Source organism: Cynocephalus volans, chromosome 5 (genome assembly GCF_027409185.1).
Source record: "Cynocephalus volans isolate mCynVol1 chromosome 5, mCynVol1.pri, whole genome shotgun sequence".
Taxonomy (NCBI): domain Eukaryota; kingdom Metazoa; phylum Chordata; class Mammalia; order Dermoptera; family Cynocephalidae; genus Cynocephalus; species Cynocephalus volans.
Genome location: NC_084464.1, coordinates 40,813,771 through 40,830,579, shown reverse-complemented (window position 1 = coordinate 40,830,579; position 16,809 = coordinate 40,813,771). Strand labels below are relative to the sequence as shown.

General features: G+C 41.8%; 7 non-coding genes across 7 annotated transcripts; 3 read left to right on the top strand and 4 right to left on the bottom strand.

Annotated features, from left to right (window-relative positions):
* Positions 1-3,860: 3,860 nt before the first annotated feature.
* TRNAM-CAU (transfer RNA methionine (anticodon CAU)) lies at positions 3,861-3,933 on the top strand. Its single transcript has one exon. It is a non-coding gene; the product is annotated as a tRNA-Met (tRNA).
* Positions 3,934-5,527: 1,594 nt separating this feature from the next.
* Positions 5,528-5,600, bottom strand: TRNAK-UUU (transfer RNA lysine (anticodon UUU)). Its single transcript has one exon. It is a non-coding gene; the product is annotated as a tRNA-Lys (tRNA).
* A 1,708-nt stretch (positions 5,601-7,308) lies between these two features.
* Positions 7,309-7,515, bottom strand: LOC134379425 (small nucleolar RNA U3). The gene has a single exon (XR_010023803.1). It is a non-coding gene; the product is annotated as a small nucleolar RNA U3 (small nucleolar RNA).
* Positions 7,516-10,582: 3,067 nt separating this feature from the next.
* TRNAM-CAU (transfer RNA methionine (anticodon CAU)) lies at positions 10,583-10,655 on the bottom strand. The gene has a single exon. It is a non-coding gene; the product is annotated as a tRNA-Met (tRNA).
* An 827-nt stretch (positions 10,656-11,482) lies between these two features.
* On the top strand, positions 11,483-11,564 carry TRNAL-AAG (transfer RNA leucine (anticodon AAG)). Its single transcript has one exon. It is a non-coding gene; the product is annotated as a tRNA-Leu (tRNA).
* Positions 11,565-15,048: 3,484 nt separating this feature from the next.
* Positions 15,049-15,120, top strand: TRNAQ-CUG (transfer RNA glutamine (anticodon CUG)). The gene has a single exon. It is a non-coding gene; the product is annotated as a tRNA-Gln (tRNA).
* A 437-nt stretch (positions 15,121-15,557) lies between these two features.
* TRNAL-CAA (transfer RNA leucine (anticodon CAA)) lies at positions 15,558-15,663 on the bottom strand. The gene is made up of 2 exons: positions 15,626-15,663; positions 15,558-15,603 (listed from the first exon to the last, which is right to left on the bottom strand). It is a non-coding gene; the product is annotated as a tRNA-Leu (tRNA).
* Between the last annotated feature and the right edge of the window lie 1,146 nt (positions 15,664-16,809).

The window sequence follows — 16,809 nt, the reverse complement described above, 5'->3', positions numbered from 1 at the left end:
AGGTCCTTTGCATCTAGAATTTTATCATATCATACACATGTCAAAAATATCCATAATTTTTTAAATACTCCAGAGCACATTGAATATTGAATGTCATCATAAGTTAAACCTCACTTTCTCAAGGAAAATGCTTTTAAACCACAGTAGTAATTTGAAATTGTGAAATAAAAACTGGATTCCAAATAAGTTATACTTTAAAGAAACTGAGAAAGTTGTGTTTAACTTGGCTGCCCTTTTCTGGTAACTTTTTTTCTTTCTGAAACAGTCATATTTCAAATAAAAAAAGAATAACTTTTTTCAATGTATGAGTTTTTGTCACAATCTATACAACATAACATTGTTAAATAAAATTTATGCGAGGCTGTTGTTTTGGACTGAGCTCTTGCACTAGGCCCCAACAGACCAAACCAAACCTGAATGAAGTCACTCATGCCAGGTGCCAAGTAATCAAACTGAAGTTTAAAATGAGCTAGTTTTCAAAAAAGACCAAAAAACAAAAAAACAGGGGATTAACCAGTAGAAAGGGGCCCAGTCTACCTGAGCCAGCAGGATAGGGAAGTACCCTCTGCTTTAACCCTATAAGGAAAGTAACTTTGATAAGACCAATCCGCTTCTTATTCCTTGTTCCTAAAAAGCCCACCTTCTCTCTTCAGCTCATTGGAGCATCTTTCTTTTTCATAGATGGGATGCTGCCCAATTCATGAATTGCTAATAAAAGCCAATTAGATCTTTAAACTAAAGTTGTTGAAATTTTATTATTTGACAACATCAAACAAATGAAAGTATCAATTTCTGCTTTATTGCAGTCTTTTTCTCCAGTCCCAGTATTTTTCCTCCAGTATTTCTTTGAGAAATACTTCTTAAAGTATTTCTAAATTAGAGAACATTCCTCTTGTTTGACACTTTGAAAATATGATTTTATAGCGTGCCAATATTTTAACATCTTTTCTGCAACTGGCAGCAACGATAGCAATTTTGTGGGCATATATCTAAGGAAGCTATTTCCTTACATTTCTATACAGTTGAAAATACCATTAAGTGCTTCTGCATGTTTTGAGGTGTCACCTCTTACAGAGTGACAGAGATGCAAAAGATTACTCAGAATCCCATGTATTCAGAGCAAAGAGAAGCCCGAAGCAACTGCACTGAGGAAAACTCCTTCAAGAGAGGAGAGCCCAGGCACAGCCCCAAGTCAGTATTTGCTTCAGTTTTTATTGTAAAGACAAGAAAGTTACAGAAGAAAAACAGGAGGTTAATCAATCATAGTGAAAACATAGACAAACTGGCTACATGACAATCTTCATTAAAGCAGGTATAACTTAAAATAGTTCAAGCAATTTACCATCAAAAGGTGTCATAAAACTAAGCTCTGTGACGTACAAAAACAAACAAAGTGCCTTACTCCCCAAGAAACTCAAAGAAACAGCTTAGGGCAAGATGTGGAACATCCCCCATGCACTAACTAGCAGAATATTCTTGAAGATTTTAGCTGAAATACTTTCCCAGCATCTAGGTTTAGCTGGGCCAAGGGCAACTGCCCCCAGAGCAATCAGTTTTTGCTGTGCTTCAATTCTCTTATCTACATCAAAGGCTTTAGTCCTGTGAAAGTTTTCTGGTCTTTCTTAATCTTAGCAATTCTAAGTGTTTTCCTAAAGGGTTGGGCTTTGGCCCCCTAAACTAGAGGCTCTGGCCTCCGAAACTACAGGATTTTGGTCCTCTAAACTACAGGCTTTGGTCCTGCAAAATACATGTGTTTTATTTCTATCTCATTAATAACTTCTTAGTCAACATCCTTCACGTTGAGGAAACTAAAAAGTGACCATAGACTTCAATAAATCATGAAAGCTTTAGTATAATATCACAAGTAAGCAAATCCCAATCCGTTTTAGCAGTGTTGTGCACAAGGTGTGCGGGACACTTAGCATGTAAGATCTTTTCATTTTCTTTGGTAAGTTTATAGTCTGAATGGAATTTGGCAAAATTTATATTTGCATTGTCTGCCAAATATGCAGAGAGATGAGCAAGGTCTAACTTCTATTTGACAAAGATATCAACATTGTTTTATGTCTCTGGTGGTTTCATTAAATCTTCACGTAAGTCAAAAAGATGCCTTTCAACCCATGTTTCAAATTAAAGTACACAAGAGGAAACATTTTTTTGTTCTTGCTGTGATTTGACACATCACTTGATATATTGTAGGAAGCAAGGTCCTCTGACAGAATCAGCTCTTCCCTGCAAGACAATACATGGTATCGAAACTGCCTCTTTTGTTCTTCCACAGGTTGCAACCTCTCAATCAGGAAATAGAATAATCAAGGAGATCCATAAAATAATGAATGTTCTTTCCAACGCTGTTTTTCACTGATCTTTGGTGTCCTTTGGGAGACGAAAAAACCCTTGATTGATTTAAAAGTTCTTTCCTGTCTCATCCAGGACTTGTGAGATTCAGTCTCCTATGTACTTTCATATCCAAATTCTTTCTTGCATTTTTTTCAGTATGCTCTATTTTGATTATTTATCCCCAAAATCCAGTTGTGTGTGTCCTTCCATCTTTCACTGAAATAACACCGTCATTTAGATTTTTCTCAGTGATGTCTGGGTCAAACTGGCGTTCGCACGATAATCGTTCTCATTTTCGTTATCTGATCTCCAAAACTATGGTCATAATATTCACATTGTTAAAAATTAAACTAGCACAAAACTAAAAATAAAAAAAGAAGAAAAATTAAACTAGCATTATCTCGACGCCACAGTTAGTACACAGGTAGAGAGAGCCAAAGGCAGACGGTTAACCCTCAGGACCACAAACGCTGACATCGTGCATTTAAGTCGCATCACTCAGAGAGAAGCCACACTGCGTGGCCCGTTATTGTGAACCGAAAACCAGGAGAAAAACAGCGACAACAGCTACAGGAGTTGAATCATCTGACACCGTATCCATTTGACAGTAAAACCGGTGTTGTTTTCCTCCTCGGGGCGGGCTCGGGGGAAGCTGTCACGTGGTTTCCGGTATTTTCTCCAACCTTCCGCCCCCATCGCTGAAAACTGAAAACCCGGTCTTCTCACGCCCCCAGGGAGGGGTTTCCCGTGAGGTGGGACTTTGAGCGTTAAAACTGGGACAATCCCCGGCAAACCAAGACAGGGGGTAAACCAGGCTTTTCACCTCTGCCTGCTCCTAGCACTGCCGCTCTCACGTATCAGATCCACAAGAGTTTGTACCGAGGACACCTTATTCTTTAACCCAGTGAGTCCCACATGTCTAGGAACCCGCTGGGGACCTCATCGGGACGGAGGAGTGATGGGAGAAGATTGCAGTGGGTTGAAAAGTCAGTGGGACTTGGGGAGGTGTCTTCTAAAAATGAGGACGGACGGCCTCATAAGAAGACTTCCCGCGAGGGAGCAAATGAGGTAGGACGATAGCTGGAGACAGAGGCCGAGTCAAAGGAAATGTTGTGTTAAGGCAGTAAACACTTGAACAGTCTCTCGACAGGAGAGATTCAGTGTGGAAGGAGAGAGGGATACTGAGGCAGGAAGCGGAACGGCTTCCTCTTGCATCGAGACGAAACGGATGGCGCCTGTGCGGGTAACTGTGCAGGTTGCCGAGAGCAAGTGTTGGGGATTTTCCACCTGACGTGAGAAGCGGGGTCATCGGTTCAAAGTGAGGGGAGCAAAATCAGCAGGATCAACAGTGACTTTCTTCTTCTGGTTCAGGTTTTGGAAAGTGTTGAGCTTTTAAGACGTTCCAACGGAGCACTTCATTTTAGAAATTTAAGTTGAAGCTAATCTGGAAGAGTAAAAGTAAAATTTAAACAAAGTAAAGTTCAATGCTAAAAGAGTGTGACGACGCCACGTGCTCACCTGCCTTCTTAGCGCAGTAGGCAGCGCGTCAGTCTCATAATCTGAAGGTCCTGAGTTCGAACCTCAGAGAGGGCAGTGTGGTTTTTGTCCCCACACTTACCACCAGAAAGAAAGTGGTGCTGTGGTATAAATATGACTCTACAACTCCTGGCCATTAGACTGGATTTACGTTGTTAAAGAAGTCTCACCTTTCTTCTTCCCGACAGTTTTTCAAATTCTTGTACTTAATTCGTAAGTTCTCCTTTCTGTGTAATGACTTGTTAGCATCCCTTTCCGATGGACAAGCCGTTTTGTCCAAGTTCTTCTGATTTCCGTTCCTTTTTGGGACAACATTTTTCCACTGTGCAACTTAATTTATTGAAAGAAAAATAAAAAGAATGGACAGAAAGATGAAAACCTGATATTAAAATTTCCCAGCAAGTATTGTTTCTTCATGTTTACACAAAATCTTCTTGCCACGGAGGCATACACTAGAAAATATCTTAACAGTGTTCTCGACCTTTAGCCTCTGAGTCAAGAAACCTGCACCTGACACAGTAAAAAGAGATACAGGTAAGGATTTGGAAGAGGCCTAAGAGCTGGATTGCCTGGCGGTTTAGGCAGCTCCTCAGAGAATGCTTAATCCTTGTTGGAGCCATCACCACTCAGAATCTGTTTCTTTACTTTGTAGAATTGAAAATTATTTTTTAATTTACCTAGAGGTTTTTGGGGGGGCTTGCAAGACTGACTCACAATAACCAAATGTCAGAGATGTTTCAAGCCATAATGTAAATATATTACAGCCATACTGGTGATCGATCAGCATATTCCCTTCTGTGTAAAATAAACTCTACACTGGAAAGCAATTAACAACAGAAGTTTGCTCTGTGCACCTGTAATCAAAGTAACAGGAGTAATAAAATATTAATAACTATAATATCAAGCAACAATAGTCTGGCACGTTCACCACCAAAGAATCAAGCCAAGCCAACTTAACTTGTGTTGACCCACATGTTCACCCCCTGGATAGAGTCAGACAGAGATTCCATCACAGAACTCTGATCATAGCTTGCTATTTTCCTAAACAAGGTTGCAATACCATTGATCAGATGAGAGTTATTAGTTCCATTTAATTTTTATTATTGTTACTTCATTGAACTTGGATTTCCAGAAAGTCCTTCTCAGCCACTCATTTACTAATCACCTCTTGAGTAGGTCACTTCTACTTCACTCTTAGAGACTTCTACGTAGGGATGGTTAAACTCATTCCTTACAAGGAGATGTAGTAACTTCATTCTTAGAGACTTCTATGGATGGTTAAACTCATCTTACAAGGAGAGTGTAGAAACTTAACTCTGGCTTTATTTGTTTTAGTTAAATGGGATTAACAGGCAAAGAAATATGGTTCTGGCACAAAGCCATGTTCTCTGAAGTGCTTCTTGGCTGTTAGTTTTCTTCACAAAATCTAAGACCAGCTCACTGTAGAGGTTCCATGTACAGTATTCACCTCACTGTATTGCTGTAGTTCATATCAGAATTATTTACTAAACAATTGATCCTAAAGGGGTTTGGGGGGACAGGGGGTGCGGAGTCATTTCTACAACCTCTGTAACCTAATCTGTCCCGTATAAAATTGTACATGTTTTTGCTTTTCCAAGTGGGCAGTCAGAATTAGATGCCAAAAGCCACACGCCCGAACAGGGACTTGAACCCTGGACCCTCAGATTAAAAGTCTGATGCTCTACCGACTGAGCTATTCGGGCCCTCCAAGTAGACTATTTTTCTGTACACTGTTGTGTGAAGAAAGGTGTATGGACGAAGTTCCGATGTTTTTCTTCTTTAATTCTGTCCATGTTCCTTTTTTAAAATTCCCAACTTTATTTTTGCCTCCTTTGAATATGGCTTACGACTACTACTGCCCCCAGATCGTGGAGAAAATTAACTCCCACCCTGTGTAACGTAACCAACAGATTACTTCTAAAAGTAGTACACAAGTATAACTTGACACCTCATCACCTGGTCCTTCTTGTCCTTCCTCTTCAAAGATTATGCTCCAGTCTCGCCCGAGAACTTAAGAATGCCTGGCACAAAGAGCGCACAACAAACAGGTTTTAAAAACTTACTTTGAGCAAGGCTTTGTCCTGGGTTTACAGCAGTAGAAAGGTACTACCTCTGACCTTGGGAAGTTTACACTTTAGAAGGGAGAAGCAGCCATTAAATGACAATTACACCAAAAATTTTTAAATAGCCATTGTCAAAAACGTTCTCAAGAAAAAGTTTAGGTTACGCGATGTTGAGAAAAACAAACAAGTATAACCTCATGAACTGAGTTTCCAAATTAAATGAGATAACGCAAGCAAACTCTTGGAATAGTGTCTGGGACATGCTAACAGTTCAATGAAAATTAGGTATCGTTATTGTTTTTCTTATTATGGCAAAACAGAAAATCAGTTAGAACATCCTATTTTATCGTTTTGGTCATGCCACCTTAGACAAGTTACTTAATCTCTCATCCACTTTCCTCCCTTAAATGCTGCAACAGAAAATTCTTCCTCAAAGGCTAAGTTTAATACAATGATTATAGCATGGTGTATTTCTGATTGTGTGTTTATTTATGCCACTGTTCAAAAACAGATTTGAGGTGGTCTACACTACTACAGTGTAAGATAAAATGGAAAATATTAATAGATTTAAATCAAAGTAAAGGGAATGTAGAGGCAGAAAATTAAGGTGAGACAAAATTCTGCACACCATAAGCTCTCCCTGTCCCCATCTCCAAGAGAGTGAATTATAAAGGGGGATGACCTCTTCCAAGGGATTAGAGAAGACTTCTCCCAGATAGTGATGCTTAAACCGAGAAAAGAAGGCTTAGTAGCAATCAGTTGGACAAAAATATTGCTCCAACATTTCAGGAAGGCAAAGTGCAGAGAACGCTCAGAGACCCGAAAGAAAGCCTGAGGAGCTGGAGTGCAGAGAGCTTGGGAGAGCGTTGATGGAGGTGGGGGTGGTGAGGTACACAGGAAGGCAGGTACAGAGCAGTGACTGAGGTTCAGAGGTTATGGCCAACAGTGCAGTGTAAACCTCACCCTAGCAGCAATTTGAAGCCACTCGAGATTTTAAGCAGGGAGGAACAACATAAACAGAGGTGATTTCAAAAAAACTACGCTGGTTTCATGGAAACAACGGCCACAGTGGAGAAAAAAATTTGCAAAAACATGAATTAGGCCACTGTGCAGTGAAAGGCCATGCAGACTTGATCTAGTGACTATATGACAGTGGAGAGGAATGGTGCAGAGAAACTAGGGAACATCTAGAAGAAAGCAGAAGACTTGGGCCCAGACCACCTCTGGGGACTAAGAGAGCAGGAGGTATCAAGGTTATTGATTCCTTTCAATAAACTTTCCTGCAAAAGGCAGAGATAAAGCAGAATAGAAAAGGGCACTTTCAAGTTTGTTTTTTTTTTAAACCAAAGCAACTCAGACTGTGATCTTTCCCTCTTTCCCTCCCAAAGGAGGAGAATGATCAATGGCAAATGGCAGTTGCAGCAAAGCAATACCAAGAGCCGGCTTCATGTTCAGGAGAGAACGCTGTACCACCTCGTGGGTTTTGGTACGCTACACATTCAGAGAAACTTCTCTAATAATAAACTATAGAAATGATCCCTTAAAGTACAGTCTTACTTTGGATCTTTTGAGTTCTCTGGGAATCATGGTGCATGTGCTCTGCTCTTGACTGACCTTATGGAATCCTGAGGAAACTCCTACTTTTGACCAATAAGCAAGCCCTGAGTGATCAAACAAAAACAAGGAGAATCTTGGAAATGGATTTCCCCAGAGGCAGTAAATGTGGAATAATTGGATACAGGCAAAACATGTCCCAGGCCTGGACTTCCAAAATGTTGCCCCTCTGACTGCATTCAAATCTCCTGGAGCTGCTGTTAAAAACTCACATTCACAGATTCCATCTCAGATCCACTGATTCAGAATAATTCAGCATGAAGCCTGGGAATCTGTATTATTAATAAAACTCTCAGATGACTCTGCTGCACAAATTTATAAATCCAAATATGTAAGTTATCTGTTGCTGTGTAACAAATAACAACAAACTTAATGGTTTAAAACAACACACATCTATTATCTCACCATTTCTAAGTGCAGGACTCTGGGCTTGGTTGAGCTGGATCCTCTGCTTCAAGGTCTGTCACAAGCTGTATGCCAGGCAGGGCTGGAGTCACATCTGAAGACTCAACTGGGGAAGGATCCACTTTCAACTTTGTGTGGTCCTTTGCTAAATTTAGTTCTTCAAGGTCTGTTGAACTGAGGACCCCAGCTCCTAGCTAGATATTGGCTGGAAGCTACGCTAAATTGTTTGCCACCTGGGATTCATCAAAGAGAGCAAGCCAAGAAGGCAATAGTTTGCCAAAACAGAAGTCACAATCTTATGAAACATAAAATAAATGTAGGTCTGACTGACTTCCACAATTTCTCTTGAATTTCCTAATTTACCTCCTTGGTGTCTTTTTTTTCTCTTATGCAATAAATTCCCTCTTTGATCATTATCATGACCTAAGACTCCATATAATCTACATGCACACTAACCCCTCATCTCCTATCAAGTTCCCCCTTATTCACTGATCTTCACCATACTGGCCTCCTTGTTATTCCTTGAACATGCCAATCACACTCCTGCCAAACCCTTTGTACCTGCTGTTCCCTTGGCCTGGAATTCTGTTCCTCCTGATAGCCTCATAGCTCATTCACTCATTTCCTCCAAGTCACTGATCAAATGCCTTCTTGTCAGAAGGCCTCCCTGATCACCCTTTATTATAAAGCAATCCCCTCCCCTTTATTCTCAATTCTCTTGCTCTGATTTTTTTTCTCTTCACAGTGTGCATCACTTCCTGACATTTCTTATATTTGGTTAGTTTATTGTCTGTTATTCCCCACTAAAATGTAACTCTGTGAGAGCAGGAGCTTTTGGGGTTGTGCACCATAAGTATACTTGCACCCCTTAAGTATCAATCAGGGTCCAGTTAAGGAAACTAGGTATTTCAATTGTGGTAACCCAGTGATAATACCTATGGGAAGGAAGTAGCTACCACCTTCCAGGGCCAAGGGAACAAAAGGAAAGAGGTTGGAATCCCTGAGGAAGGGCACCACAGAACTCTGAGGGAGCACTGGTCTGCTGCTGCTACTGCTGTTGTTGCTGCTCCTGCTGCTAGTACATCTTAAGCGCACAATGAGATGTTCTGGGAATGCATAAAGAGATCAGAGGTTGGGGTCAATTGCCATTGTTGGAGCAATCTGACAGAAAGCACAAAACTCAAGAAAAGCAATGCCTTTCTCCTCCTGCCTTCCAGTCTACTCGTGGTTCTTCTTATTGACAGAAATGAAGAGAAAGCCAGTTGGTAAAGGACTTTGAAAAGTGTACTTTGCAGACGCCCAGCCACAGAACAGAGTATATGAGGGTGGATTTGACACTGAGAGAGAATAGATTAATATGGACACAGCTTTGAACAGTGTCTAGCACATAATAGGTGCTTAGTAAATATCCTGGCACATCGCAAGTGCTTGATAAATATCTATTGAATACTTCCAACTCAATAAGCTGACATGTTAAGAGCAGGATATTAAATATAAGTCTTGTGCATTATTATTTGAGTCAAGTGCTTATCTTGACTCTGAATATCAGCTTATCTTCTTCACCTCCTCTTGTTTCTCTTTTCACCCTTTTCTGCGTCTTGTAGTTTGGATGTCTTAAAGATCCAATCAACAGCACTAGTAGCAGGAGAAAATGCCCAATGTAATGACACTATGAGGAAAGTTCTTTACTTTTTTTTTTTTTTCTTTTTCATATTGAATGCCATCGATGGTCATCTCCTGGTAAGCCATTCCACAAGAACGTGACAGATAAGCAAGTCAGTAATTAAAAATAGATTGCACACCATACTACACCTTCCACACCCCCAGTACAGTTCTCCGTCCCCTTCTCCCTCTCTTGGCACCCTAGAACCGGTAAGATTCTTGGCCCTGGTGTTTTTCTAAAAAAAAAAAAAATTTTTTTTTTTAAACTTATCTGAAAGGCATTTGAAATACGTTCTAGCTTTATCTCCAATTGGTATGAAGAAAACCGGAAGGCTTTTGGAGTATTTAAATTCTTAGTGAAAATCACTATTTTGTAACTGAACATTACAAGGATCGGTTAAACTTCAAATTACCCGTTCAGTCTCATCAAAATAACTTCCCTGGGTCAGCAGAGATAAAGAAAAGAGGATCTCTCTCTCCACAAAGCCCATTCCAGAGTGACAGAAGAAGCATCTGCTCTATGATAATATTGGGGGACCTGATCACACCTCTCAGCGTTGGACAGATCATCTAGGCAACAAATTAACAGAATAACCATCACCCTTTCAGAAGGAGAGAAGAAATAGAGGGGGGTGGGGGGGGGAGAGATTGGACAAGGGGAATAAAAAATAATTACGATTTGTAACAATATATATGCTAGTAATATTGATTTGATCAACATATCTCAGTGTTGAACCCCCCCAAAAATGTATAAAGTTTGATTCAATAAAAAAAATTTTTTAAAGGCTAATTGAAAATTATTTTTTTAAAAAAGTAACTTCCTTGTATTTTTTCCAAAAGATGTATTGTACACTTTTCTATGAAAAAAAAGATGAGAGAACACAGATATATCAATTTACTTCATTGTTTTGCTTCTTTTGAGTTGACAGAAAAACCTACGCTGCCCCCTCTGAGGTTCGAACTCAGGACCTTCAGATTATGAGACTGACGCGCTGCCTACTGCGCTAAGGAGGCAACTGTCCCTTGACCTTGAAGGAACCATCTACTAACAATACTATAAGAATCAGTTTTAAATTCTTCGAATTACAGTGTTCCAAAATCAGGAGGAGCTGTGATTTCATTCGCGTCTAAAACAGCTCGGATGACAAAGCCACGCAAAACAAGGCGGGGTCCGACTCCCAGCCGAACCCCGTCCCGCCGCGGACGTTTCTGCGCAGACTTCACCGGCTGCAAGGGCCGGAAGTCCTGTACAGGACCCTGGGTTCCTCGCCTCGCTGCTTGGCCGCGGAGGCAGCAGCCTTTTTCTCTACGATCAGGGCTTTCGTAGACAAACCACCTTTTCTGAAAGACAGACAAGACTTAAATAGCAAGGACTGCGCTCTTTCGTCTCCTTTGTGAGGTTATGTGGAGAGCTCGGTCTCCTGAAATGGAAGAAGGGGGCAGGGAGAGGAGGTCTCAGGATTCTTTCCTCGCTTCCCCTTAACAAACGGCCAGACTTGCTCACTCCTGAAGTCCGGGGGGCTTATTCCTTGGTTTCAAAGCAGATGTGGAGCCCACAGCGACCTCAGGAGCTCTCAGTCTACGTAACCCTTTTTCCCTGTGTTGGTGACAAACGGGACAGGAACTTCCTCCTGAATGACCTGCGGCGTCCGTCCAGGGTCAACCTGGGAGCTGCGAGGAAGCGAAGTGTCGGGGGTCGGGGGCTAGGGGGCTCTGGGGCGGTGCTGGACGGCAGGAGCGAGCACCGGAGGAAGAGCACGCTGGGAAGGCGCGGAGCGAGAGAGACCAGGAAGGAGCGAGTGACTTGGGGCGAAGTACAGAGAAGGCAGTGCCCCGCACTGGGTAGCGTGGCCGAGCGGTCTAAGGCGCTGGATTAAGGCTCCAGTCTCTTCGGGGGCGTGGGTTCGAATCCCACCGCTGCCAAGCTTTTTTTTCTTTCCTCCTCACCCCGGTGCAATGGGAGTCCTTTTTCGTGCTTGGTGTGGACAGTCCTCACAGCTTCCAAAGTCGGGCAGGTTCCTCTCCTCCCACTATTTTCTCAGGGACTAGAGATAACAGATGTACCATTCCCTAAACAATGTTCAATACATGATAGGCCTTCAAGTAATTATTTTAATTCACAAATAATTAATGAGCATCTACTGTGTGATATTTACTCCTTTGACAACCACCTAGAAGCATTCAACATATAACGGGCCTTTATCTAATTAATTTGTGTATTTAAAAAAATTATTCTACGCCTACCATGTGCCAGGTACTTACTTAAGTCTTGCAGATACAGCAATATTTTCTTATTACATTCAATACACGATGGACGAATGAATGGTTATCAGTCCCCGTGAGTCCACGTGCAACTGAAAAAGGTCCCGCGTAGGTCACTGAAGGAATGAATTCTTCCCGAACCCGCCACTGTTCTCTGCATCGCCGCAGCCTTCTCTTCACATTTTGAACCCTCATCCTGCTGATCTGAACTGAAGCGAATCTACGAAAGGCGCCGCGTTTCGGCACGCCACTGCCACTTACGGCCCACCAGCTGGGGGCGCTCTGGTCCTTCCGTGAGCGTTTCTGTGTCTCCAGGGAGCACCCTCTCTCAGCAACAAGCAGTTCCCTCCGCCCGCATCGCTTCTTCTGATCCTTGAGGCCTCAGCTTAGAAGTTGCTTCTTCTGGAAGCCTCCCTTGAACTCAATTAGACACTGAAAATATGGAGGGGAACAGGAGAGAGGGTCCCTGTTCTGATGCCTAATGGGGAAGACAAGCCTGGGACATATAATGGCTCCAATATGGCACAAATTCTACTGTAAAGAATGAGATCAAAGTATGAATGACATCTGAGATAAATTGTTACCAGCATAAAGAATGTTACTGAATAGTACAACAGTACAATGTATAGAAGGGTACACTTCAGATTGTTCCTAGGGATAGTGTTGGAGGAGAGGGAAGAGGAGATTATAAATTTTACTTTAAACACTTCCGTTTTAGTTGTTAGAATGAGCGGATATTTGTCTCATAAATTGAATAAGTGGTTTCATGAATTAATAAGTGAATTTTTTTCAAAAAAAAAAAAATCTCAATCTGATACGTACGGCAAAGGAGAAATGTCCCGTGCTGGAGAGTACACAGCAGGCTTCAGGTGAACCATCCCTTCCTCTGGCAGACTTTTCTCAAGCTACCTGCCCTTAATTGTGTATTCCTGTTGGTATGCATTGGGTGTACTCTGTCATCACTCAATCCATCACTTATTTTAGCACTTACCATACCTTTCGGAAAGTTTTGTGTAATTGTCTGTTTTCCCCATACACCGTAAGTTTTATCAGACACAGAACCATTTTTCTCTTGCTTCTCCACATCATGAAAACTAAATGAATCTTTGTGGTAAGTTTTAGTGCATAAATACACGAAAGAATATCTTTCTGATTTGTGAAATGAGCAAAGTATACATAGATGGGGAAGCAGGAATACTCCCGAGATCTTCAGTTTTAGGTAGGGCCATGTATTTTGAAGCCCCCTTTCCACAGGACACTCCAGCTGAGTTGGGTTCTGGACTACTGATTATGCCACATTGATTTGTTCTTTCTGGACTCAACGCTGCCACCAGGTGACTGCAAACCATCCTTGCTCAGATTACTAGGGAACAAATTGTTTCTGGATTGCAAAGCTCAGTTATCTCTTCCCTGAGTCATTCCCCTCAGTGGCCTTTATGTGTTTGCATTCACCTTGAAATAATTGTGAACCAACCATGGGCACTTCCAAGGGAAAAGGGTGACCTTCTTAAATCCAGACTCGGGAATAAACAGGCCAACCTATGGCCATATGCCCGGTTTTCCATGTCTTTACCCGGTCTCCTTTCTGGGTGATAAATGTGTTAAGGATGAAAAAACAGTCACCTAGAACCATTCCCCTTTGCCTATCCTCAGAGGGCAGTTTAAGAACTGTAGTTGAATAGCAGGCTTTTGAAGTTCTGGTATCATTTAACCAGTAGACATTTTTTTCTTTTCTTTTCCTTTCTTTCTTTCATTCTTTCTTTTTAAGAAATAAGGTAGTGGCTTACAGAATAAAAAGGATGCCACCTATGCAAAGATATATTGAATTCAACCCATTGAGCAGCTATTTTGTGACAGACACCTTGCTTGGAGATACAACAAAAGGATGAATGCCAGAAAAGGATTCAGAATTCCTTAGCAATTCAGCTTTGGGAAACTACCAGAGGCACATTAAGCGTAGATGGCCAGTAATTAATATTTAGATTGACTAAAGGGGTAATTTTTATCTGTATGTTTCTTCCAGTCATGTTACATATATGGTCTCTTTGTTATACCAGTGTCCTTCAAAAAATTAGTGGAAAAATTGAATTAAAAGATAATACAAATCTTTCCATGAACTTTTTGAAGTATCCTTGTTATGTTGCTCTTACAGTTTCTAGATAACTAATCATGTTGTTTTAATAAAATTAAGATTTAGAAAAATAAATATGTCCAGCACTATGACGTCTTTGCTTTGTGGGACTATCTAAACTCTGAAATGTCCACCTGGGAGATAGGACCTGGAAAGGCAAAAAAGAAGAGGAAAAGGAGGAGGAGGAGACGAATTAATTAACCCTCTTCGGATTTGTCAAAATTAGCCTCTCTAGTAAAGACAAAAAGAAACCCTCGGGGGGAAAGTCTAAAGCTGGGCTCTCCTACTGAGTATTTATTTAGCTATTCACTCATCCTTTCACCTGTGCGTTCATGCAGCAAGCATCGATTGAGCTTCTAGGTACCAGGCTTTGGGCTATCAAAGAGGAGTGACTCGATCCTGCACTTCAGGCGTTTTGGAAGAGACGGACAGATTTTAAAAGTTCAAGCACATGATTACAACTGAAGGGAAGTACCAAGACACTAGGAGGTTGCTCCGGGGGTTTCTGCGGGTATCCTAGAATAATTAAGTGAAGCAGTAGAAAGGAGATGTTATATTTTTCTTTTCTCCCTTTTAAACTTTAAGAATAAAATCTAATTTGCCCTTTCATGGGTCGAAAATGAAGGCAAATAAAAATCTCCGGGGGTAACAATATTCCTAGATCATCAGGATCCTGTCCTGCCCCTGAGATGGAGGGGGAAAAAACACTGGGAAGAAGGCCAGGTGGAAACAACCAGTGTACGACCCCTCCCACTTCTGCCACCCCTGTGTTCGGCACTTCTATCGCCCCGCCGCTGAGAAATACAAGATTTTCTATTGGGGGGCGGGGGGAATGCCCCAGTAAAAATTCTTTAAAATCAGCTAGGTAAATCAGAACAGGTAAAGCTTTCATTTAATGTGGTATGAAATGTGGCTTTCATTTGTGTTCTACACAGCCCTCTGAAGAAAAGGGGAAAATAAGCACACAAGAAAACAGATCTCAGAGGGATCGTGTGTCCCATTATCACCAAGGAGGGTTCCATGGTGTAATGGTTAGCACTCTGGACTCTGAATCCAGCGATCCGAGTTCAAATCTCGGTGGAACCTGTCTTTCCCTCCGGTTTTTGTCTTGTTTCCGATGACTAAATAGTGAACTTCTCTGTTTTCGGATTCAACACCGTGACCTATGACGGGTTCTGGCGGTGAAGAAGGACCTATGATATACGTTCTCGATAAACCCCTGAGCTCAGAACAGTCTGTGATCACGGAGTCTACGTACAGGTCTTTTTGTTCCCACCAGACTAATTTTCCTCCCAGGACGCCCTGAGTTAGTAAGAATTTAGTAAACACTCCTTTAGTTAACCAGAGCACAGAGCAAAACACGATTCGTGATTAAGTAGAGAACAAAACGAAAAAGGAAGAGAATAGACCTCATTTTCGATCCGTCAGTTTAGTTAGCATTGAAAAGGAAAACGTGGAAAGAATAAAGGTAAAGAAATACCTAAGAAACTGACAGTATGAGGGGCAAGAGAGAGAAAAAGACGTGTCAGAAGTGGGATTCGAACCCACGCCTCCATACGGAGACCAGAATCCTCAACATGAGGAAGCGGAGCTTGAGTCTGGCGCCTTAGACCACTCGGCCATCCTGACACCTGGAACAAGGCTTAGCAAATGAATTATATCAACTTTAATATACGCACAACCAGTGTAAATTGTTCCTGTTTTCATGGTTTAGAGTCCAATTTCAGAAATAGAAATACAAATCTCTATACATCAAAGAAACCTCTTTCTCAGAGGAATCAGGATCTGATTCAACTCGAAAGGCTTTCCTCCCAGTCTCGGCTAGAACTCAGCGTCTCTCGCCCCTCCCTTCCCACTGCCCTTCACTGCACACCCCAGGGTACAAGAGCGAGAGGATCCTAAAAACCCAGCACCGATTTTGGACTGGACAAGAGACAGCCCGTTTATCCATGACACGAAAGGACACAGCACGGGCCCTATTCCTGAGATGCTGCCTGGCAAACCAAGCGAATGGGCGATAGCTCGGCAGGGAAGAAATGAGCCAGTGTAGACCAGGTGAGAAAGCAGGAGAGTTTGCGTAGACCACAGAAGGGTAGGGTGAGTGGGGTTCAGAGGACTTGAGCATGAAGACTGGCTATAGATGTGAGTAACAGGAGTTGGCCTGGTCAGAAGTTGAAAGAGGGGGTAGCGCAGGGGTGAAAAACGAGAGTGGCGTGAAGGAAACGTCAGCACAGAGCCCAGATCCCCAGATCGCTTCCCGCAGACTCCCAGAACCAGACAACGGGGCTCATCTCCTCTCCGTCTACTTCTGGCAGGAGGTTGAAGCTGTACGCCATTGGAAATTGGTACTAGAGATAAAGAACGACAGACACTGACGTTTGAAGGTCTCCTCCAAGAAATGGCCAGGTTTCCATGCGATTCCCGAAGACTCTCCAGTCTACAAGCTCGGGACGGGTCCACACAGCTTCCAGAATCAGGTTTTTAGTTCCTTATTTCAAATATAAACGACAACCCAAAGATAACCAGATGCTTATGAACATATTTCTACAATAAAGACGATAACGAATATAAACAGGAGGGGACAAGGAGGATCTAAGAAGAAACAAATAAAATGCAGGAAACTGGATTTTTTTAAAAATTATAATTAAATCCCCAGGGAGCTAAGAGAAGTTATTACACTCACGAAACAAGAAACGGTGGGGAAGCTCTTAAGATGAATATTATGATGGCAGAATCTTTAAATTTCAAAATAAAGTTGTAGAAATCTCCTAGATA